The 23,889-nt window shown below is 41.3% G+C and overlaps 1 protein-coding gene across 1 annotated transcript in view; it reads right to left on the bottom strand.

Moving 5' to 3' along the window:
• LOC124131878 (forkhead box protein N3-like) overlaps positions 1 to 11,647 on the bottom strand; it is a 53,089-nt gene extending 41,442 nt beyond the window's left edge. The window contains exon 1 of the mRNA XM_046495388.2: positions 11,585 to 11,647. The gene's annotated coding sequence lies outside the window, so the exon portion shown is untranslated. The remainder of the gene's footprint in view (positions 1 to 11,584) is intronic.
• Between the last annotated feature and the right edge of the window lie 12,242 nt (positions 11,648 to 23,889).

The raw sequence follows: 23,889 nt of genomic DNA, 5'->3' as shown, positions 1-23,889 counted from the left end.
CATAGGTTTATGCATACTAAAGGACTATTTACTAGAGCTATTGGCCAAGTTATATCCTGTTTGGGTATCTCTCGGAGGCAAGGGAGTTAACTGACTATCAAAGTCCAGTTTCCACCCTTGCCGAACTACGCTGGAATTATGGAGCAATAATTTGACCAGACTATGCATAGTCCAATCAAAATCACGTAACAAAATCAACATCCGGTTTGTAAACTGCTGTGCAGATTTCTTTCATATAAAGGATTTGCAAAGCATGGGTTCCGACAACTTCGCGTCAACAGATATTTTCCAAATCTTGTCATGTTATTTATCATGGTGCTCACGTGATTTCATGCACTTCGTGAAGTAAGACCCATATTATAATTACAATATCGATCTTGATTATCGATCAGATTGTCTTCACTGGACGCCATCTAATTTGAAGATTATGCCAGTGATATAAGAGGTTGAATCTGAAGGGACACAACTCGCAATAGCCACAATCGAGCCCCGAATTTCCAGCGTAATTGGATAAGAGTGACTGGACTTTTACAGTCAGTTAACTCCCTTGCCTTGGGAAGATGACCCTGGGTGTTACATTGATTGGAAATTTAGTATTGGGATATCAACTCAAAACAATAACATGTATTAATGATACATCAGTAATAACATTTGTTATTTTGTATGTGTATAGTTTAAAGATTTCCTACATACACCTGCAATTAATTAATTTAATGCTGAATATGAACAAAGCTGATCAATTAATATTTTAAATTAACAATTTTTGCCTACTCATTGTCCATCTTATAAATGTTAACATTTGAGGCAGTGAATTATTAATTTAGTATCAATATTTGTAAATTTGTATCGATACAGCATCATCATTAATAATTTCCTGATACATCAATAGCACGATATGTTCAGACATCCAAGTCCATCTAACACAAAGACAACTTATCCATCACCGAGGTCACACTCATTAGATTTACAGGTTGTCTGTTATCTACAAGTTGGAGACTGTCTACATCGAATGATAACTGGATACCAAGCTCCCGATACAGCAGCCCTCTTGGACTCTTGGGGCCCCAGAACAGCCTATTATGCACTTATCACGCTATGTGATGGGGCCTTGTCATCTACACCTAAATGAAGTGAAATGGTCATAAACCTGTTGGTGTACTGAATATTTTATGTCCTTACTGCAATCAGCGTGTGATATCATTAGCATAATCACCATCACTACAGCCTTATATGCACCAGGGCTGTGTTTCAAAATCTACGCATGACGATGACATTCGGAAGCAACGTCCACCATGTTCGCACACCAATCATTTCATTATTGTATCGTTAAGTCAACATAACGAGATTGTGTCTCTGTGGCATTAGAGCAAGACCATGACTAAACTAAAACATGGTTGTTTGTTTGTTTGTTTAGTGCACTCAGCAACATTAAAGCTATATGACAGCAGTCTGTAAATAATTGAGTCTGGACCAGAGAATCCAGTGATTGACATGACCATCAATCTAAGCAATTGGGATACGATGAGATGCATCAACCATGTCAGTGAGTTTGTTGACAACCTTATGACAAGCATGAGTTCCTCAAGACCAATTCTAACCCCAATCTTCAGATAATTACAGAGGGGGGGAGGGAGGGGGGGGAGAGAGAGAGAAAGAGAGGTTTTGAGAGAAGAGAAAGATCAAGTGGAGACAAGCAAAGGTTGCTGAAGACCAGTAACTAAAACTTGTATGTATAGTTGCACTTGACATGTACAATTGCAAAATGTATTGGTAACTTGCTTTGTCTAGATATTTAAAATTTTCTCCAGAAGCCCAACCTGTTACTTTAGAAATAGGAAGGCCAAGAAGCATTTAATCTCTTAAGAAAACTATGCTGTTTCCATCACATCAAAATGTAACTATAAGAATACTTCTTGCATATTTAGTTCAAATAATAAAAGAAAAAATAACAAGAAATAAAACCTTAAAATTCCTTTCTTTCTTTTTAACTCTGACCTCAATTATTATTCCTGTAAAAGGTGCATCCGAAGTCTCATTCTTAATTACAATCCCAACTCCCTAGACTTAAGTACCATGATGACAATCCCCAAGATTCCCTTTTCGAAGACTAATAAGAGCAGGAGACATTTAAAAATACTTCTAGGACAGTTTCTATTCCAAAGTATAATGATTTTTATACTAAGTAAATCTGTCAAATCAAAGATTGTTTATGAAACAGAAGGAAATACAATCGTTCTGTCAATTATAGATTAGTTTCTACAAACACCATGAGTTACTTCGTAATGTCCCCCCCTGGACAATACTGGCAGACAGGGTTAGTCCAAGCTTAACTCTCCAAACATTCCGACACGACTAACGGCTTCTACCAGTACAACTGTTTGATCAAAAGGTAGGACTGACTAGCCACAGAAGCAGGCCTTTTATGAGGGGCTCTCCTGGAACACTTAGTATTGTATTCTTGGAAATATAGAGAAATTAGGCATAGACAAACATATATCCTTTAATTCCATAGGGTTATCTGTAAGATTTGTTTCTTTGTTTGTTGTTTAACGTCACACTCAGCAATATTCCAGCTATATGATGGCAGTCTGTAAATAATCAAGTCTAGACCAGACAATCCAGTGATTTATTTGTAGTGAGTGAGTATGGTTTTACACCGCTTTTAGCAATATTCCAGCAATATCACGGCAGGGGACACCAGAAATGGGCTTCACACATTGTACCCATGTTGGGAATCGAACCCGGGTCATCGGCATGACGAGCGAACGCTTTAACCACTAGGCTACCTGCCCGCCCCGATTTATTTGTAAGAAGGAGAGGAGGAATTTAGTAGTGGTACCTGTTTCCTTAGTACTGGTTACTCTCTGTGACATAAAACACTATCACAACAGGCTGTTATATGCCAGTACTGATGTTTCAAATGATAATCGAGATAAATATCAAAGAAACAAAATCAAGAGACTGCTTCTTCATCAGAGTGAGTGAGTGAGTGAGTATGGTTTTACGCCGCTTTTAGCAATATTCCAGCAATATCACGGCGGGGGACACCAGAAATGGGCTTCACACAATGTACCCACGTCGGGAATCGAACCCGGGTCTTCGGCGTCACAAGCGAACGCTTTAACAACTAGGCTCCCCGACCGCCCCTCTTCATCAGACGTAGCTGGGGCTACTTCATCAGTATAATAACAGGCATTTTAGCAAATGAAATCTCCAAAGTCGTAAATTCCCTAATAGAAGTTTTTGATTCCTTTTCCATCAAAACTTTTCCATTTCAACTCAGCCATGCTAGCATTAGAGAAAAGACACTGAGAAACAGCTGCGATTGATAAGTGTTACATTGATCTGACGCAAAGGAACTTTCAACCAATCAGCGACTGTGTAATACTGGACGCCATCTAATTTGAAGATTATGCCAGTGATATAAGAGGTTGAATCTGAAGGGACACAACTCGCAATAGCCACAATCAAGCCCCGAATTTCCAGCGTAATTGGATAAGAGTGACTGGACTTTTACAGTCAGTTAACTTTTCCATTTCCAATATGTTTCACTAGAAATTATTGTATTGACCCCAGAAAAATATAGAGATAAAAAAAATACGGAATTACGACTTCAGATGTAATTATCACATGCCTGAATAAATGGGGGCCATTTCATCAGTGTAAGTAACTTGGGCTACTTCATCTGTGCCAGTAACATATTCCAGCTATACGACGGCAGTCTGTACATAATCCAGTATGAACCAGACAATCCAGTGAATGACATCATGAGCATTGATCTACCCGATTGGGATACGATGACATGCATCAACCAAGTCAGCAAGACTGACCACCCGATCCCGTTAGTTGCCTCTAACGACAAGCATTGTCGCCTCTTATGACAACCCGGATTATCACAGATCCATCAGAGCAAGTAACTGGGGCTATTTCATCGGCACTAGTAGCTGAGGCTACTTAACCAGCGCAAGTAACTGGGGCTATTTCATCGGTGCTAGTAACTTGGGTTAAATCATCAGCTCTAGTAACTGGGGCTATTTCATCAGTGCTAGTAACTTGGGTTAAATCATCAGCTCTAGTAACTGGGGCTATTTCATTGGTGCTAGTAACTTGGGTTACTTCATCAGCGCTAGTAACTGGGACACTAAAGTCTAACTATCAACCACAGCCAATGTCATGGTTCTTACAGTATAGCATTGAGAACAGCACATCTGATTTCTGTTTCTCCAAAAGGAACATAAGCGGGTACCTCCAAATGCAAAATAATAAAGCTGTGCAATTATATCCTCATGGATATTTTATACATACTGTCATTTCTAGGCACCATGATGCCCACACTCAAAGGGAGTACCATAAAGATAATATTTGTGTTCTGTGGCGGTTTTCTTTCACAAAGCTTTCTGAATTAAGGCGGCTATAATTAAGCAAAATTGTCATAGAAACTTGAAACCTGATTGGCTCACGCCAATGGGTGGTCAAAATTTGCTCCGAGTTCACCTGACACAACCTTATATGGAAGTGTCCTCAGACCCCCATACAGAGAGGGATTGCATCGAAACAAAATATCTGATTTCCATGAAATTGTTCCACACAATTGTTACAAAATACCATAAACTCACTAAACTGCTGGCAGCTATTATTGTTCACAAAATTAACAGGTATAATAAAATATAACACCTACTTGCATGTACTAGCAGCTAAAACACTTCTAATGCTGCACACTGTTGACGTTCCTCGTAGTTCAGCCAACACCTGTTGAACCCTAGCCACATGTTGAATCGAACTCTAGTGCATACATTTCAGTTTCCATGACAACTGGGCCACATAAATGCTAGAGAAAGGCTGTATACATATTTGACCATTGATTTTCCAAGCAGGCAGGAATCCATGGGTTAAAACTGCCAGGTCAGACCAGAGCCGATAAACTTTGGGAAATACCAGTTGTTTCAACTTAGCAAGGCACCAGGTCATTGAGACAAACACCTGTTATCAAAGCCTTTGTTTCACTGAATGTTGATACAGATAAACCATTGCCACATCAAACAGTGCTTAGTCTTTCATCAATGAAAAGGATAATAACTAAATGGTTCTGCAGTACTGCTAAAAGTAATAAGCCACTTTTTGATGGCTGGTCACACAACAATTTATCCAAATATTTTGCTCAACTGTGTTTTCTTAGCAATCGCAAGGGATTTGAAATTATAGGGCAGCAAGTCTGAACGATCTGTTCACCATGTTATCAGATATTTGATTAAAACAGATCTGCAAGAAATTGTACTATATTGTTAATAATGAATATATGCTGAAAAATATGCTTTTATTGTAGTTCCTGTTATTGATAGGTTTTACATTGAACTGCACAATTTGTTTTACAGTAAACTATGGTTATAACAAACTCAAAGGGACCACTAATTTGAGTTTGTTATAAACGTAGTTCGTTGTAAACATTTCATTATAAGCGCGTTAGTTATAAATGTAGTTTACTGTATATTGCATGTGATATTTCCCCAACTATTTCACTGTAGTTTTTTATGAATGCAGAATATGCTACTGTCACTGTGGCTGAGATATTGCCGAAGCTACGTTAAATGTTAACTCACTCACTCACCCAAACCACTTTATTATAAAACAGTTATTACGCATTTGATGATTTGAGTCCAAATGCAGCTGAGAATGTGACATTCATGACACTGTGAACAGAGAGGGCTATATTGATCCTAGAATAACCAGTCTCTGTAAAAATCCATTCGTGTGCACTGCAAACTGTTTTTTCTAGAAAAAAATAATGTATGTTTTAGCAAATTATACAATTAAAGATCCCAGTATCTATTCCCTAATTCCAAAAATGGATTAAGAGTTTTTTATAAAAAATATATTCTAAACTAAATGAGATTTTAACATGTTTAAGGTGTAAACTTTCTGCCCTTATCTTCAATGTTGCTGTATGCTGGCCTATCACACCGATATTCAATTATTCATTCTAAAGAGTGACAGGATTGAGCTATTTTATTACTATAAGTAAAAGTGTGTTTACATATTCTACTCTTAAGGTGTGATTAATTACTCCCTGCAGCCCACGAGATGTTCTAATTACTCCTCAATCAGTAGCATTGGTTGCCTCTATCGGAGCTGAATCTCTCGCCTGCAACAGTCATGTCAGTAATCTGCAGATCGGCAAATTAAACCCCACGCCTCAGCACTGCACACAACACATTTCTTCCCCAACTTAAAGGCCTGTAGTGTGATTGGACCTATCCATCAACTGGTTACCATGTCAACAAACAATCTTCAAGAGGTTACTAAGCAACCAAATCCTGCATTTTGATGGAGGCACTGGCTGCAACCCTATCTTCCACTGTCGAGAAGAGCTGTCGATGAAGCTTGTCACTACCATTGGGGACAAACAGCACACCACAGACATTGTGTTATCCATAATAATCTTAATTGGCAATAAAACATTTTATCATCAATTCCGATAATGTCCTGAACGATTACCTGGCCAATGCTGTCCACATTAATGCTTCAGCATTGGTCAGACTACACAAATACTCTCACTATCTGGTGAGGACTACTGCTATTAATGGAAGAAACTGCATTTTATGACAAGAAGAGTACTTCAAATGCTCTGAAAGCCGCCATAACATGGCAGACATTACATACAACTATTACTGATGCTGTGGCTGCACTCAAGCTGACATTCCGTTTGTGGATTGACCTCAAAACATTGAGGGCTATTCCGGCGCGCAAGGCCATCAAGTGTATTCTGTGTTCATATCAATTCAAGAAATATTTGAACACTTAATTCAAAACGTTTTTATGGCATTTTTAGAAATAAATGCTTGCATGTTGTTGTTTTTATATCTAAGAAATGTAATTACATATGAAACACAACACACTGACTTAGTGAGAACTAGAAACAATGTGTTTGTATGCTGGGTAGGCCTTTGATGGATAACTGGGGAACGCAGGTCTGGCCAGTACTGAGTAGGACCCACGTACCCACAGGACTACCCCGGCCCGTGGTTAGTCACGCAACATATTTAATGACAACACTTCACTACTATAACTCCATGGTTACCTACAAGTTGCTAATGTACGCATATCTTTCTGACAATAGGAGCATTCCTTCTTACTTTTATATGTCTTGAGTAAAGATATGGCTTCAATCAACTTCAGTGTATTCATGGTCAGATCGTTTTGTATGTGTATCTAAAAACCTTTTGCCAGGGGCCCAGGAAAACAATTACAAATTGGACATTTTGAGCCCAACTCTTGACACCTACAGCGGGTAGGGTTGGGTAATACTAATAGGTGGTTGGGTACCTGGGTAGTAAATTTGGATTCGACTCCGCCCTTATGCTGGATCATTTTGTTATTTTATCATTGTTTATTCAAACATTGATTATCTTAATTAACTGACACTAAAATCAAGCCACTGAAAAAAGCTGGGCATGTACACTCAAGTTTTGGTAAAAAGGGGTACATTCTGTTTTGAATAAGGGCTGTGTAACTTGTGAAAATAGATCAAAGCGATAAGCAGAAAGTGTGCTGCAAAAGATTCCAAATACAGTAAACTACGGTTATAACGAACTCAAAGGGACTACTATTTTTAGTTCGTTATAACCGTAGTTCGTTATAAGCATATATGCAGCATAACTACAGCAAATAGTCGGGACTAAAAAGTTAGTTCGTTATATCCGTCAGTTCATTATAAGCGTGTTCATTATAACCATAGTTTATTGTATGTAAATATTTGTACGAAAACAACTTCTGGGAAGGTGTTACCATGGTGACCATTTGGGCCTTTACAGAGAAGGTCATTTGCAGTACCTTCTCACAACCCCATTTCCTGGCCTTATCTGACACGTCAAGGCCCAACTCATCTGCCATTTCGCAGGTTCAGTGATTGCTAGGGCAGTTTCAGTGTGTTAGGGAGGTAGCATCATCATAACAAAATATATACATGTATAAATATCAATCACTTTTCACTTAATTACTTAAAATAATATTGCAAGTAGTGATGGTTCAGCACACACGATTCGCACTGATAATAAATGCAATGCATCCATTGTTGGACCTTTCATTAATTAAAACTGGTTGTGTCAAACTTCATGCTGCATGCACTCACTCTCATTTAGTGATATGGTTCAACGACCACCAGGTGCTTATTGCTTATTCCCACTATAGGAGTGAGTGAGCTTATTCCAACTATAGGAGTGAGTGAGTGAGTGAGTGAGTGAGTGAGTTTGATTTTACGCCGCTTTTAGCAATATTCCAGCAATATCACGACGGGGAACACCGGAAATGGGCTTCATACATTGTACCCATGTCAGGAATCGAACCCAGGTCTTCGGCGTGACAAAGGACCGCTTTAACCACTAGGCTACCCGACCACCCCGCACCCCACTATAGGAAGACACACAGTAGGTGTGAAACGATACATCAGTGCACCATGAGTTTTCATGCGACGATACGATACACAATATGTATTTTTCTGTATCGATACAAGACAATACACTTGTAAGATAAATTATTTACTACTCGTTTAATGATACCCGGCATTTTTGTCAGTCAAATATCATGAAATGTGTTGTAATTAGGGTTTCAAGTTCACTACTAAAAATAGCCACTACGAACATGTCTTCAGCTAGCTTTACCTTTTGAACCTGCTCTGAAATAATTACTGTCATGAACTTTCCTTGCAGCGTTAGAAATTAGCACTAGTCCTGTAGTCCTTACCAAACTGCCCCATGGTAAAGGTATCCTAAGGACTAGTAGAAATTGGCCAATTTTAAGGGTTTGGCTATATGTTATCATTATAAGGACTAGTGGACAAAAACTGTTAGTTTCTAACCCTGCCTTGTGATTTGACGTAAATATGTGTATTGCTATACGTATCTATCAGGACCAATGTGTCTAGATACATCGATAGAAATTAATATTTTCAGTCCACTAGTCCTTAAGATGATAACATATAGCAAAACCTGTAAATATGGCAAATTTCTACTGGTCCTTATGACACCTTAACTATTGGTGTGTTTGGCAAGGACTATAAGGTGGTTGGTTGGTTGTTGTTAACGCTTCACTCAGCAATATTCCAGCTACATGATGGCGGTCTGTAAATAATCGAGTCTGGAACAGACAATCCAGTGATTGACTTCATGGGCAACGATCCACGCAATTTGGCTACGATGACATGCATCAACCAAATCATCAGGTTAAGTGGCATCTCTGGATACATCAATGCATTGACTGCAAAATGTTTTGTTGGGCAGTTGAACATTTGAATTAACATTTGATATAAATTAAATTAATCTCCATAATCAGTTATGGATACTTAAAAGTGATCATAATATCTGTACAAAGACTCTTGCATATGCAGTGGGTCTCAGCTTACTTTAATCATAAGGCTAGGATCTGTGGCCCAGGAAAGGTGGTTCACTACAAAGGATATCAATAAAGTTAACATGATATGAGACACGTCATTGTGTATTGATATTTAAACCATTGTGCTGTTGTGTTATTGTTGTTGCAGTTGATTCTGAGCCATTAAGTCATTGGCCACTCTGACTTTGCAGTTTAACAAGTAAACTGATGCAACCTTTGGTCATTAGCATCAGTGTCCAAATTAGGGCTGGGATGGGTAACTCGGGTAACTCGGGTACTTGGGTCGGGTGGGTACTGAGTAGGACCCAGGTACCCACAGGACTACCAGACCCCTGGTAAGTCACATGATAGATTGTTTAATGACAAAAATTATCTATTCTATCTATCAATAATGTTCGCATTTCTTTCTGACTATGCACCCATTCCTTCTGATTTTTCATACGTTTGAATAAGGCTATAATTTAATTCAACTTCAGTGTATGAATGACCACATTGTTTAATATGTGTATCTAAATACATTTTGTCAGGGCTATGCTAAAAATGTTCCCAATCAGACATTTTAAGACATCTCCTGAGGCTAACAGTGGGTACCCGGGTAGGGTCAGGTAATAGGGGGTTGGGTACCTGGGTAGTAAATTTGGACTCGCCCCAGCCCTAGTCTGAATTAACTGCCTGCCCATGACTGGTAACGTTTCTGTCGGGCTGCATGCAAGTTTCCTCTACCTGCCTGACAGTCACACAGGTAATTTTAAGACTACTTACAATTCAGCTTAATTATAACCTCTTGTCGATTCTCAAGTGATTGTTTGCAATATTTTAACTGAATCAAGAAGCTATTTGTCTCTTATTTTTGTGCGTTTTTTCAATATTTATAATGCCTGAAAGCGGGTGGGTAACTATGAAGATGGGCAGGCAACACTCATGGGTCTTGTTGGGTTTTATAAATATTTAAAACACTGGTCATTATGCAGAATCATAGAGAAATTATATATCAATGATAAAATGGCCTAAGTCAGAGAAATCATGAGGATCCGTTCATTCCAGAAGTAGAATAAAGTTGTCCCTTTATCCCTGAATCTACTCCCAGAATCAACAGATTCTCCTGATTTCTCCATTACCTATCCCTTAACAAACATGTCCTGATCAATTCTGCAGCTCTTTGATCTGTTGATGTGAAGTTCTTTATTCAGCCTAATACAATGAACGTTAAACTCAGAAAGTGAATTCCCAAAAAAACAGCTTTTTATATGGAAGATACACTAATGTGTCAAAAAAAGGCGACTAACAGGATCCAATGGTCTGGATCGCTGACTTGGTTGATGCATGTCATCTTATTCCAATTGCGTAGATTGATGCTCATGATGTCAACCACTGGATTGTCTGGTCCAGACTCGATTATTTACCAACCGCTGTCATATAGCTGGAATATTGCCAAGTGCAGCGTTAAACAACAAACAAACAAATCATATATAATATATGCATTAAGCCGGTAAAGATACATTCTAGAAATAACTATCAATAATGTTTCCAGAAATTTAGTGTTCGAATTTAGAATTATTGTTCAAACAGAGGTTCATCTAATATGCAAACAATAATAACATATATAACATTAATGACTGGTCTATGATCTTTGCACACAAGCAAATGAAACCGTTTATAGATCACCGTTGTCACGATTTTTGTAAATATGACACAGAGTGGATCTCGAGACTTAGTATTGTGGATGGTAATGCATATTTTAGTCGTGTTTACTTGGTGGCTGAGACTGAAGAAATTATTACCAAGGGCAAGGCTGTCAGGCCTAATAAAGAAGATCCGTTGTATGACGTAGGCTATATATGTAATGACCAACAAAAATCACGACATGATATCATAACAAAATTATATAGTACGTGGTTTATTTCCGTGTAATTAATCATCGTTTTACACAACACGTGACAACAGTACCCCCATGCTTGTACTGCCTATCACATTGGGGTGTAAACAAATCACTCGGGCAAAGAGCCAACATTATTGCGGAAGTGGTTGTATGATTTCCCGCGAAATATACCGTTCCCTTTAATGACCTAAATATTACTGTAACAGTTAATTTCGGACATTACGGTTAACAAGGAATAACTGTTAATGGTTAGTGAGTGTACCGTTGTCCCGAAAACATGTTTACATGGTAACATAAACAAAGCCACGTAATAAAACTTACCAGAACAACGTGGTCATGTGTCCTAATTTATTCTTTAGTGTAAATGCAACGGAAGTGACGTTGTTAACACGTGATGACGCTTTCCAGCTGCAGCTGCCGCCACCCCCATTATACCGCGCTCCTTGGGGGGCATCGGCAAAATTTGTTCTCCATCGGTTGCTCTGGTTATATTTAGGGCTCCAAGCCGAAAGGCTGTAGAGCCCTATTGTAATCGTTCGATTTATTATTATTATTATTATTTATTATTATTATTATTATTTATTATTCCGCCGATTTTTGTACCTGCCCTAGCAAAATAACCACTGGCTCGATTCTGTTCAAATTTTGTGTGTGTTTGTAGACCGTTGGGTACTAGTGCCCGCCAAAAACCCAAGGCCGTAGGCCCAAAGGCCAAGGGCAGATAACTGAATAACAAGTATTTTTTGACGATATATTTTGCCCTGCTGCTCCACAACCGTTTGTCCGTTTACTTTCAAACCTTGCATGTATCTGCTGCTTCAGTTCTTTGATATTTTTTGTTCTTTGACTTTGGTCATTGATCACGTGGTTTGGCAGCCATATTGGATTCAAGGTTTTGACAGGTTTTTTTGGGTACCTGTCTTGAAATACTATCTCCTCTGAATCCGCTGCATGAAATGCTTTCAAACTTTCTGAGAATTGTCTCCATACAGAACACAACAAATAAGCATAGCCGTTTTTGGATATCTTTTTTAGTTGCTGCCATATTGGATTCAAGGTTTTGACAGGTTTTTTTGGGTACCTGTCTTCAAATACTATCTCCTCTGAATCCACTGCATGAAATGCTTTCAAACTTTCTGAGAATGGTCTCCACACATAACACACCAAACTCTGTTAGCCGTGTTTGGATATCTGTCTTAGTGACGGCTCTGTTTGATTTTGATTTTGATGATTTCTTTCACCGAAGTTTTCCTTTATATAAAGATCACATCTTGTAAGGTTCTCCACAGAAACTATTGAAAGTTTACATGAAGTTAGTCGGACACATGTAGCTCATCTTTTGTTCTTGGCTGCATGCTAAAAGTAACACCGCTTGGTGGTAATATGGACAAAATACCGAATACATCGCTCAGAAAACCTAGGGTTATTTCCCTTTGACCGTCAAGTGTCTTTTGCAGTATGTAAGCTGCCCTTGAAGATGAGGGTTAGAATTGGTCTTCAGCAACCCATGCTTGTCTTAAGAGGCGATTATCGGGATTCGAACATTGTCTGGGTTGTAAATGGGTTTAGAACATTCTGGTTGACTCTGGCACACGCCAATTTCCTAGCGGTGATGTCCTGCAAACAGTGACTATCTTTTGCACGAGTTGGGACAGGCGAACCCTTTCAGGATTCGAACATGAGGATTCGAGGTCGGAAACGGGTGAAGAACTCACTGGGACACATGCGGTAATGTCTCGCAAACGGTTCCTTACGTTTGACTGCGTTGGTACAGGCAAACCTTATGCGGATTCGAACATGAGCGACGTCTGAAATGGGCGTAGAACATCACGGGACGTTCTGGGACACGTCAGTTTCGTAGCGGCGATGTCTCGCAAGCGTTTCCTTGCTTTAGACGGCGTCGGTACAACCAAACCATCTGGGGATTCGAACATGGACGAGGTCGGAAACAGGTTCGGGTTCGGCACTTTATCCGAGCAGTGCGACAGAAAGCCGGGGTGCTGGCGAGCTCGGAACGCTAATCCGTTTGTCTGTAGCTCAATGGACAAAGGAGCTACGCTCATTCTTCTCCCGGACTATTTGACCCCCTGTCACAAAGTGCCACCCGGCCTGTCGGCCTGTCACCCTGCCAGCCACCCACCCTGCCTGTCACCCTGCCACAAGCTGCCGTACAGCAGACCTCTGAATGGCAGACCTTTGAACACTTGTAACTCGGAAACTACTGGTCCGATTTCGACCAAATTTCCTGTGTAGATTGGGATTGTCCAGTTTATTATTGTAATCCTGTTGTCCTGTTGATATCTTTCGATTTATTAGGGCTCCAAGCCGAAAGGCTGTAGAGCCCTATTGTAATCGTTCGATTTATTATTAGGGCTCCAAGCCGAAAGGCTGTAGAGCCCTATTGTAATCGTTCGATTTATTATTATTATTATTATTTATTATTATTATTATTATTTATTATTCCGCCGATTTTTGTACCTGCCCTAGCAAAATAACCACTGGCTCGATTCTGTTCAAATTTTGTGTGTGTTTGTAGACCGTTGGGTACTAGTGCCCGCCAAAAACCCAAGGCCGTAGGCCCAAAGGCCAAGGGCAGATAACTGAATAACAAGTATTTTTTGACGATATATTTTGCCCTGCTGCTCCACAACCGTTTGTCCGTTTACTTTCAAACCTTGCATGTATCTGCTGCTTCAGTTCTTTGATATTTTTTGTTCTTTGACTTTGGTCATTGATCACGTGGTTTGGCAGCCATATTGGATTCAAGGTTTTGACAGGTTTTTTTGGGTACCTGTCTTGAAATACTATCTCCTCTGAATCCGCTGCATGAAATGCTTTCAAACTTTCTGAGAATTGTCTCCATACAGAACACAACAAATAAGCATAGCCGTTTTTGGATATCTTTTTTAGTTGCTGCCATATTGGATTCAAGGTTTTGACAGGTTTTTTTGGGTACCTGTCTTCAAATACTATCTCCTCTGAATCCACTGCATGAAATGCTTTCAAACTTTCTGAGAATGGTCTCCACACATAACACACCAAACTCTGTTAGCCGTGTTTGGATATCTGTCTTAGTGACGGCTCTGTTTGATTTTGATTTTGATGATTTCTTTCACCGAAGTTTTCCTTTATATAAAGATCACATCTTGTAAGGTTCTCCACAGAAACTATTGAAAGTTTACATGAAGTTAGTCGGACACATGTAGCTCATCTTTTGTTCTTGGCTGCATGCTAAAAGTAACACCGCTTGGTGGTAATATGGACAAAATACCGAATACATCGCTCAGAAAACCTAGGGTTATTTCCCTTTGACCGTCAAGTGTCTTTTGCAGTATGTAAGCTGCCCTTGAAGATGAGGGTTAGAATTGGTCTTCAGCAACCCATGCTTGTCTTAAGAGGCGATTATCGGGATTCGAACATTGTCTGGGTTGTAAATGGGTTTAGAACATTCTGGTTGACTCTGGCACACGCCAATTTCCTAGCGGTGATGTCCTGCAAACAGTGACTATCTTTTGCACGAGTTGGGACAGGCGAACCCTTTCAGGATTCGAACATGAGGATTCGAGGTCGGAAACGGGTGAAGAACTCACTGGGACACATGCGGTAATGTCTCGCAAACGGTTCCTTACGTTTGACTGCGTTGGTACAGGCAAACCTTATGCGGATTCGAACATGAGCGACGTCTGAAATGGGCGTAGAACATCACGGGACGTTCTGGGACACGTCAGTTTCGTAGCGGCGATGTCTCGCAAGCGTTTCCTTGCTTTAGACGGCGTCGGTACAACCAAACCATCTGGGGATTCGAACATGGACGAGGTCGGAAACAGGTTCGGGTTCGGCACTTTATCCGAGCAGTGCGACAGAAAGCCGGGGTGCTGGCGAGCTCGGAACGCTAATCCGTTTGTCTGTAGCTCAATGGACAAAGGAGCTACGCTCATTCTTCTCCCGGACTATTTGACCCCCTGTCACAAAGTGCCACCCGGCCTGTCGGCCTGTCACCCTGCCAGCCACCCACCCTGCCTGTCACCCTGCCACAAGCTGCCGTACAGCAGACCTCTGAATGGCAGACCTTTGAACACTTGTAACTCGGAAACTACTGGTCCGATTTCGACCAAATTTCCTGTGTAGATTGGGATTGTCCAGTTTATTATTGTAATCCTGTTGTCCTGTTGATATCTTTCGATTTATTAGGGCTCCAAGCCGAAAGGCTGTAGAGCCCTATTGTAATCGTTCGATTTATTATTAGGGCTCCAAGCCGAAAGGCTGTAGAGCCCTATTGTAATCGTTCGATTTATTATTATTATTATTATTTATTATTATTATTATTATTTATTATTCCGCCGATTTTTGTACCTGCCCTAGCAAAATAACCACTGGCTCGATTCTGTTCAAATTTTGTGTGTGTTTGTAGACCGTTGGGTACTAGTGCCCGCCAAAAACCCAAGGCCGTAGGCCCAAAGGCCAAGGGCAGATAACTGAATAACAAGTATTTTTTGACGATATATTTTGCCCTGCTGCTCCACAACCGTTTGTCCGTTTACTTTCAAACCTTGCATGTATCTGCTGCTTCAGTTCTTTGATATTTTTTGTTCTTTGACTTTGGTCATTGATCACGTGGTTTGGCAGCCATATTGGATTCAAGGTTTTGACAGGTTTTTTTGGGTACCTGTCTTGAAATACTATCTCCTCTGAATCCGCTGCATGAAATGCTTTCAAACTTTCTGAGAATTGTCTCCATACAGAACACAACAAATAAGCATAGCCGTTTTTGGATATCTTTTTTAGTTGCTGCCATATTGGATTCAAGGTTTTGACAGGTTTTTTTGGGTACCTGTCTTCAAATACTATCTCCTCTGAATCCACTGCATGAAATGCTTTCAAACTTTCTGAGAATGGTCTCCACACATAACACACCAAACTCTGTTAGCCGTGTTTGGATATCTGTCTTAGTGACGGCTCTGTTTGATTTTGATTTTGATGATTTCTTTCACCGAAGTTTTCCTTTATATAAAGATCACATCTTGTAAGGTTCTCCACAGAAACTATTGAAAGTTTACATGAAGTTAGTCGGACACATGTAGCTCATCTTTTGTTCTTGGCTGCATGCTAAAAGTAACACCGCTTGGTGGTAATATGGACAAAATACCGAATACATCGCTCAGAAAACCTAGGGTTATTTCCCTTTGACCGTCAAGTGTCTTTTGCAGTATGTAAGCTGCCCTTGAAGATGAGGGTTAGAATTGGTCTTCAGCAACCCATGCTTGTCTTAAGAGGCGATTATCGGGATTCGAACATTGTCTGGGTTGTAAATGGGTTTAGAACATTCTGGTTGACTCTGGCACACGCCAATTTCCTAGCGGTGATGTCCTGCAAACAGTGACTATCTTTTGCACGAGTTGGGACAGGCGAACCCTTTCAGGATTCGAACATGAGGATTCGAGGTCGGAAACGGGTGAAGAACTCACTGGGACACATGCGGTAATGTCTCGCAAACGGTTCCTTACGTTTGACTGCGTTGGTACAGGCAAACCTTATGCGGATTCGAACATGAGCGACGTCTGAAATGGGCGTAGAACATCACGGGACGTTCTGGGACACGTCAGTTTCGTAGCGGCGATGTCTCGCAAGCGTTTCCTTGCTTTAGACGGCGTCGGTACAACCAAACCATCTGGGGATTCGAACATGGACGAGGTCGGAAACAGGTTCGGGTTCGGCACTTTATCCGAGCAGTGCGACAGAAAGCCGGGGTGCTGGCGAGCTCGGAACGCTAATCCGTTTGTCTGTAGCTCAATGGACAAAGGAGCTACGCTCATTCTTCTCCCGGACTATTTGACCCCCTGTCACAAAGTGCCACCCGGCCTGTCGGCCTGTCACCCTGCCAGCCACCCACCCTGCCTGTCACCCTGCCACAAGCTGCCGTACAGCAGACCTCTGAATGGCAGACCTTTGAACACTTGTAACTCGGAAACTACTGGTCCGATTTCGACCAAATTTCCTGTGTAGATTGGGATTGTCCAGTTTATTATTGTAATCCTGTTGTCCTGTTGATATCTTTCGATTTATTAGGGCTCCAAGCCGAAAGGCTGTAGAGCCCTATTGTAATCGTTCGATTTATTATTAGGGCTCCAAGCCGAAAGGCTGTAGAGCCCTATTGTAATCGTTCGATTTATTATTATTATTATTATTTATTATTATTATTATTATTTATTATTCCGCCGATTTTTGTACCTGCCCTAGCAAAATAACCACTGGCTCGATTCTGTTCAAATTTTGTGTGTGTTTGTAGACCGTTGGGTACTAGTGCCCGCCAAAAACCCAAGGCCGTAGGCCCAAAGGCCAAGGGCAGATAACTGAATAACAAGTATTTTTTGACGATATATTTTGCCCTGCTGCTCCACAACCGTTTGTCCGTTTACTTTCAAACCTTGCATGTATCTGCTGCTTCAGTTCTTTGATATTTTTTGTTCTTTGACTTTGGTCATTGATCACGTGGTTTGGCAGCCATATTGGATTCAAGGTTTTGACAGGTTTTTTTGGGTACCTGTCTTGAAATACTATCTCCTCTGAATCCGCTGCATGAAATGCTTTCAAACTTTCTGAGAATTGTCTCCATACAGAACACAACAAATAAGCATAGCCGTTTTTGGATATCTTTTTTAGTTGCTGCCATATTGGATTCAAGGTTTTGACAGGTTTTTTTGGGTACCTGTCTTCAAATACTATCTCCTCTGAATCCACTGCATGAAATGCTTTCAAACTTTCTGAGAATGGTCTCCACACATAACACACCAAACTCTGTTAGCCGTGTTTGGATATCTGTCTTAGTGACGGCTCTGTTTGATTTTGATTTTGATGATTTCTTTCACCGAAGTTTTCCTTTATATAAAGATCACATCTTGTAAGGTTCTCCACAGAAACTATTGAAAGTTTACATGAAGTTAGTCGGACACATGTAGCTCATCTTTTGTTCTTGGCTGCATGCTAAAAGTAACACCGCTTGGTGGTAATATGGACAAAATACCGAATACATCGCTCAGAAAACCTAGGGTTATTTCCCTTTGACCGTCAAGTGTCTTTTGCAGTATGTAAGCTGCCCTTGAAGATGAGGGTTAGAATTGGTCTTCAGCAACCCATGCTTGTCTTAAGAGGCGATTATCGGGATTCGAACATTGTCTGGGTTGTAAATGGGTTTAGAACATTCTGGTTGACTCTGGCACACGCCAATTTCCTAGCGGTGATGTCCTGCAAACAGTGACTATCTTTTGCACGAGTTGGGACAGGCGAACCCTTTCAGGATTCGAACATGAGGATTCGAGGTCGGAAACGGGTGAAGAACTCACTGGGACACATGCGGTAATGTCTCGCAAACGGTTCCTTACGTTTGACTGCGTTGGTACAGGCAAACCTTATGCGGATTCGAACATGAGCGACGTCTGAAATGGGCGTAGAACATCACGGGACGTTCTGGGACACGTCAGTTTCGTAGCGGCGATGTCTCGCAAGCGTTTCCTTGCTTTAGACGGCGTCGGTACAACCAAACCATCTGGGGATTCGAACATGGACGAGGTCGGAAACAGGTTCGGGTTCGGCACTTTATCCGAGCAGTGCGACAGAAAGCCGGGGTGCTGGCGAGCTCGGAACGCTAATCCGTTTGTCTGTAGCTCAATGGACAAAGGAGCTACGCTCATTCTTCTCCCGGACTATTTGACCCCCTGTCACAAAGTGCCACCCGGCCTGTCGGCCTGTCACCCTGCCAGCCACCCACCCTGCCTGTCACCCTGCCACAAGCTGCCGTACAGCAGACCTCTGAATGGCAGACCTTTGAACACTTGTAACTCGGAAACTACTGGTCCGATTTCGACCAAATTTCCTGTGTAGATTGGGATTGTCCAGTTTATTATTGTAATCCTGTTGTCCTGTTGATATCTTTCGATTTATTAGGGCTCCAAGCCGAAAGGCTGTAGAGCCCTATTGTAATCGTTCGATTTATTATTAGGGCTCCAAGCCGAAAGGCTGTAGAGCCCTATTGTAATCGTTCGATTTATTATTATTATTATTATTTATTATTATTATTATTATTTATTATTCCGCCGATTTTTGTACCTGCCCTAGCAAAATAACCACTGGCTCGATTCTGTTCAAATTTTGTGTGTGTTTGTAGACCGTTGGGTACTAGTGCCCGCCAAAAACCCAAGGCCGTAGGCCCAAAGGCCAAGGGCAGATAACTGAATAACAAGTATTTTTTGACGATATATTTTGCCCTGCTGCTCCACAACCGTTTGTCCGTTTACTTTCAAACCTTGCATGTATCTGCTGCTTCAGTTCTTTGATATTTTTTGTTCTTTGACTTTGGTCATTGATCACGTGGTTTGGCAGCCATATTGGATTCAAGGTTTTGACAGGTTTTTTTGGGTACCTGTCTTGAAATACTATCTCCTCTGAATCCGCTGCATGAAATGCTTTCAAACTTTCTGAGAATTGTCTCCATACAGAACACAACAAATAAGCATAGCCGTTTTTGGATATCTTTTTTAGTTGCTGCCATATTGGATTCAAGGTTTTGACAGGTTTTTTTGGGTACCTGTCTTCAAATACTATCTCCTCTGAATCCACTGCATGAAATGCTTTCAAACTTTCTGAGAATGGTCTCCACACATAACACACCAAACTCTGTTAGCCGTGTTTGGATATCTGTCTTAGTGACGGCTCTGTTTGATTTTGATTTTGATGATTTCTTTCACCGAAGTTTTCCTTTATATAAAGATCACATCTTGTAAGGTTCTCCACAGAAACTATTGAAAGTTTACATGAAGTTAGTCGGACACATGTAGCTCATCTTTTGTTCTTGGCTGCATGCTAAAAGTAACACCGCTTGGTGGTAATATGGACAAAATACCGAATACATCGCTCAGAAAACCTAGGGTTATTTCCCTTTGACCGTCAAGTGTCTTTTGCAGTATGTAAGCTGCCCTTGAAGATGAGGGTTAGAATTGGTCTTCAGCAACCCATGCTTGTCTTAAGAGGCGATTATCGGGATTCGAACATTGTCTGGGTTGTAAATGGGTTTAGAACATTCTGGTTGACTCTGGCACACGCCAATTTCCTAGCGGTGATGTCCTGCAAACAGTGACTATCTTTTGCACGAGTTGGGACAGGCGAACCCTTTCAGGATTCGAACATGAGGATTCGAGGTCGGAAACGGGTGAAGAACTCACTGGGACACATGCGGTAATGTCTCGCAAACGGTTCCTTACGTTTGACTGCGTTGGTACAGGCAAACCTTATGCGGATTCGAACATGAGCGACGTCTGAAATGGGCGTAGAACATCACGGGACGTTCTGGGACACGTCAGTTTCGTAGCGGCGATGTCTCGCAAGCGTTTCCTTGCTTTAGACGGCGTCGGTACAACCAAACCATCTGGGGATTCGAACATGGACGAGGTCGGAAACAGGTTCGGGTTCGGCACTTTATCCGAGCAGTGCGACAGAAAGCCGGGGTGCTGGCGAGCTCGGAACGCTAATCCGTTTGTCTGTAGCTCAATGGACAAAGGAGCTACGCTCATTCTTCTCCCGGACTATTTGACCCCCTGTCACAAAGTGCCACCCGGCCTGTCGGCCTGTCACCCTGCCAGCCACCCACCCTGCCTGTCACCCTGCCACAAGCTGCCGTACAGCAGACCTCTGAATGGCAGACCTTTGAACACTTGTAACTCGGAAACTACTGGTCCGATTTCGACCAAATTTCCTGTGTAGATTGGGATTGTCCAGTTTATTATTGTAATCCTGTTGTCCTGTTGATATCTTTCGATTTATTAGGGCTCCAAGCCGAAAGGCTGTAGAGCCCTATTGTAATCGTTCGATTTATTATTAGGGCTCCAAGCCGAAAGGCTGTAGAGCCCTATTGTAATCGTTCGATTTATTATTATTATTATTATTTATTATTATTATTATTATTTATTATTCCGCCGATTTTTGTACCTGCCCTAGCAAAATAACCACTGGCTCGATTCTGTTCAAATTTTGTGTGTGTTTGTAGACCGTTGGGTACTAGTGCCCGCCAAAAACCCAAGGCCGTAGGCCCAAAGGCCAAGGGCAGATAACTGAATAACAAGTATTTTTTGACGATATATTTTGCCCTGCTGCTCCACAACCGTTTGTCCGTTTACTTTCAAACCTTGCATGTATCTGCTGCTTCAGTTCTTTGATATTTTTTGTTCTTTGACTTTGGTCATTGATCACGTGGTTTGGCAGCCATATTGGATTCAAGGTTTTGACAGGTTTTTTTGGGTACCTGTCTTGAAATACTATCTCCTCTGAATCCGCTGCATGAAATGCTTTCAAACTTTCTGAGAATTGTCTCCATACAGAACACAACAAATAAGCATAGCCGTTTTTGGATATCTTTTTTAGTTGCTGCCATATTGGATTCAAGGTTTTGACAGGTTTTTTTGGGTACCTGTCTTCAAATACTATCTCCTCTGAATCCACTGCATGAAATGCTTTCAAACTTTCTGAGAATGGTCTCCACACATAACACACCAAACTCTGTTAGCCGTGTTTGGATATCTGTCTTAGTGACGGCTCTGTTTGATTTTGATTTTGATGATTTCTTTCACCGAAGTTTTCCTTTATATAAAGATCACATCTTGTAAGGTTCTCCACAGAAACTATTGAAAGTTTACATGAAGTTAGTCGGACACATGTAGCTCATCTTTTGTTCTTGGCTGCATGCTAAAAGTAACACCGCTTGGTGGTAATATGGACAAAATACCGAATACATCGCTCAGAAAACCTAGGGTTATTTCCCTTTGACCGTCAAGTGTCTTTTGCAGTATGTAAGCTGCCCTTGAAGATGAGGGTTAGAATTGGTCTTCAGCAACCCATGCTTGTCTTAAGAGGCGATTATCGGGATTCGAACATTGTCTGGGTTGTAAATGGGTTTAGAACATTCTGGTTGACTCTGGCACACGCCAATTTCCTAGCGGTGATGTCCTGCAAACAGTGACTATCTTTTGCACGAGTTGGGACAGGCGAACCCTTTCAGGATTCGAACATGAGGATTCGAGGTCGGAAACGGGTGAAGAACTCACTGGGACACATGCGGTAATGTCTCGCAAACGGTTCCTTACGTTTGACTGCGTTGGTACAGGCAAACCTTATGCGGATTCGAACATGAGCGACGTCTGAAATGGGCGTAGAACATCACGGGACGTTCTGGGACACGTCAGTTTCGTAGCGGCGATGTCTCGCAAGCGTTTCCTTGCTTTAGACGGCGTCGGTACAACCAAACCATCTGGGGATTCGAACATGGACGAGGTCGGAAACAGGTTCGGGTTCGGCACTTTATCCGAGCAGTGCGACAGAAAGCCGGGGTGCTGGCGAGCTCGGAACGCTAATCCGTTTGTCTGTAGCTCAATGGACAAAGGAGCTACGCTCATTCTTCTCCCGGACTATTTGACCCCCTGTCACAAAGTGCCACCCGGCCTGTCGGCCTGTCACCCTGCCAGCCACCCACCCTGCCTGTCACCCTGCCACAAGCTGCCGTACAGCAGACCTCTGAATGGCAGACCTTTGAACACTTGTAACTCGGAAACTACTGGTCCGATTTCGACCAAATTTCCTGTGTAGATTGGGATTGTCCAGTTTATTATTGTAATCCTGTTGTCCTGTTGATATCTTTCGATTTATTAGGGCTCCAAGCCGAAAGGCTGTAGAGCCCTATTGTAATCGTTCGATTTATTATTAGGGCTCCAAGCCGAAAGGCTGTAGAGCCCTATTGTAATCGTTCGATTTATTATTATTATTATTATTTATTATTATTATTATTATTTATTATTCCGCCGATTTTTGTACCTGCCCTAGCAAAATAACCACTGGCTCGATTCTGTTCAAATTTTGTGTGTGTTTGTAGACCGTTGGGTACTAGTGCCCGCCAAAAACCCAAGGCCGTAGGCCCAAAGGCCAAGGGCAGATAACTGAATAACAAGTATTTTTTGACGATATATTTTGCCCTGCTGCTCCACAACCGTTTGTCCGTTTACTTTCAAACCTTGCATGTATCTGCTGCTTCAGTTCTTTGATATTTTTTGTTCTTTGACTTTGGTCATTGATCACGTGGTTTGGCAGCCATATTGGATTCAAGGTTTTGACAGGTTTTTTTGGGTACCTGTCTTGAAATACTATCTCCTCTGAATCCGCTGCATGAAATGCTTTCAAACTTTCTGAGAATTGTCTCCATACAGAACACAACAAATAAGCATAGCCGTTTTTGGATATCTTTTTTAGTTGCTGCCATATTGGATTCAAGGTTTTGACAGGTTTTTTTGGGTACCTGTCTTCAAATACTATCTCCTCTGAATCCACTGCATGAAATGCTTTCAAACTTTCTGAGAATGGTCTCCACACATAACACACCAAACTCTGTTAGCCGTGTTTGGATATCTGTCTTAGTGACGGCTCTGTTTGATTTTGATTTTGATGATTTCTTTCACCGAAGTTTTCCTTTATATAAAGATCACATCTTGTAAGGTTCTCCACAGAAACTATTGAAAGTTTACATGAAGTTAGTCGGACACATGTAGCTCATCTTTTGTTCTTGGCTGCATGCTAAAAGTAACACCGCTTGG

Source organism: Haliotis rufescens, unplaced genomic scaffold (genome assembly GCF_023055435.1).
Source record: "Haliotis rufescens isolate VD_foot unplaced genomic scaffold, xgHalRufe1.0.p SCAF_3, whole genome shotgun sequence".
Taxonomy (NCBI): Eukaryota; Metazoa; Mollusca; class Gastropoda; order Lepetellida; family Haliotidae; genus Haliotis; species Haliotis rufescens.
The sequence above is the reverse complement of the archived record's forward strand: the minus strand, read 5'-3'. Positions and strand labels throughout refer to the sequence as shown.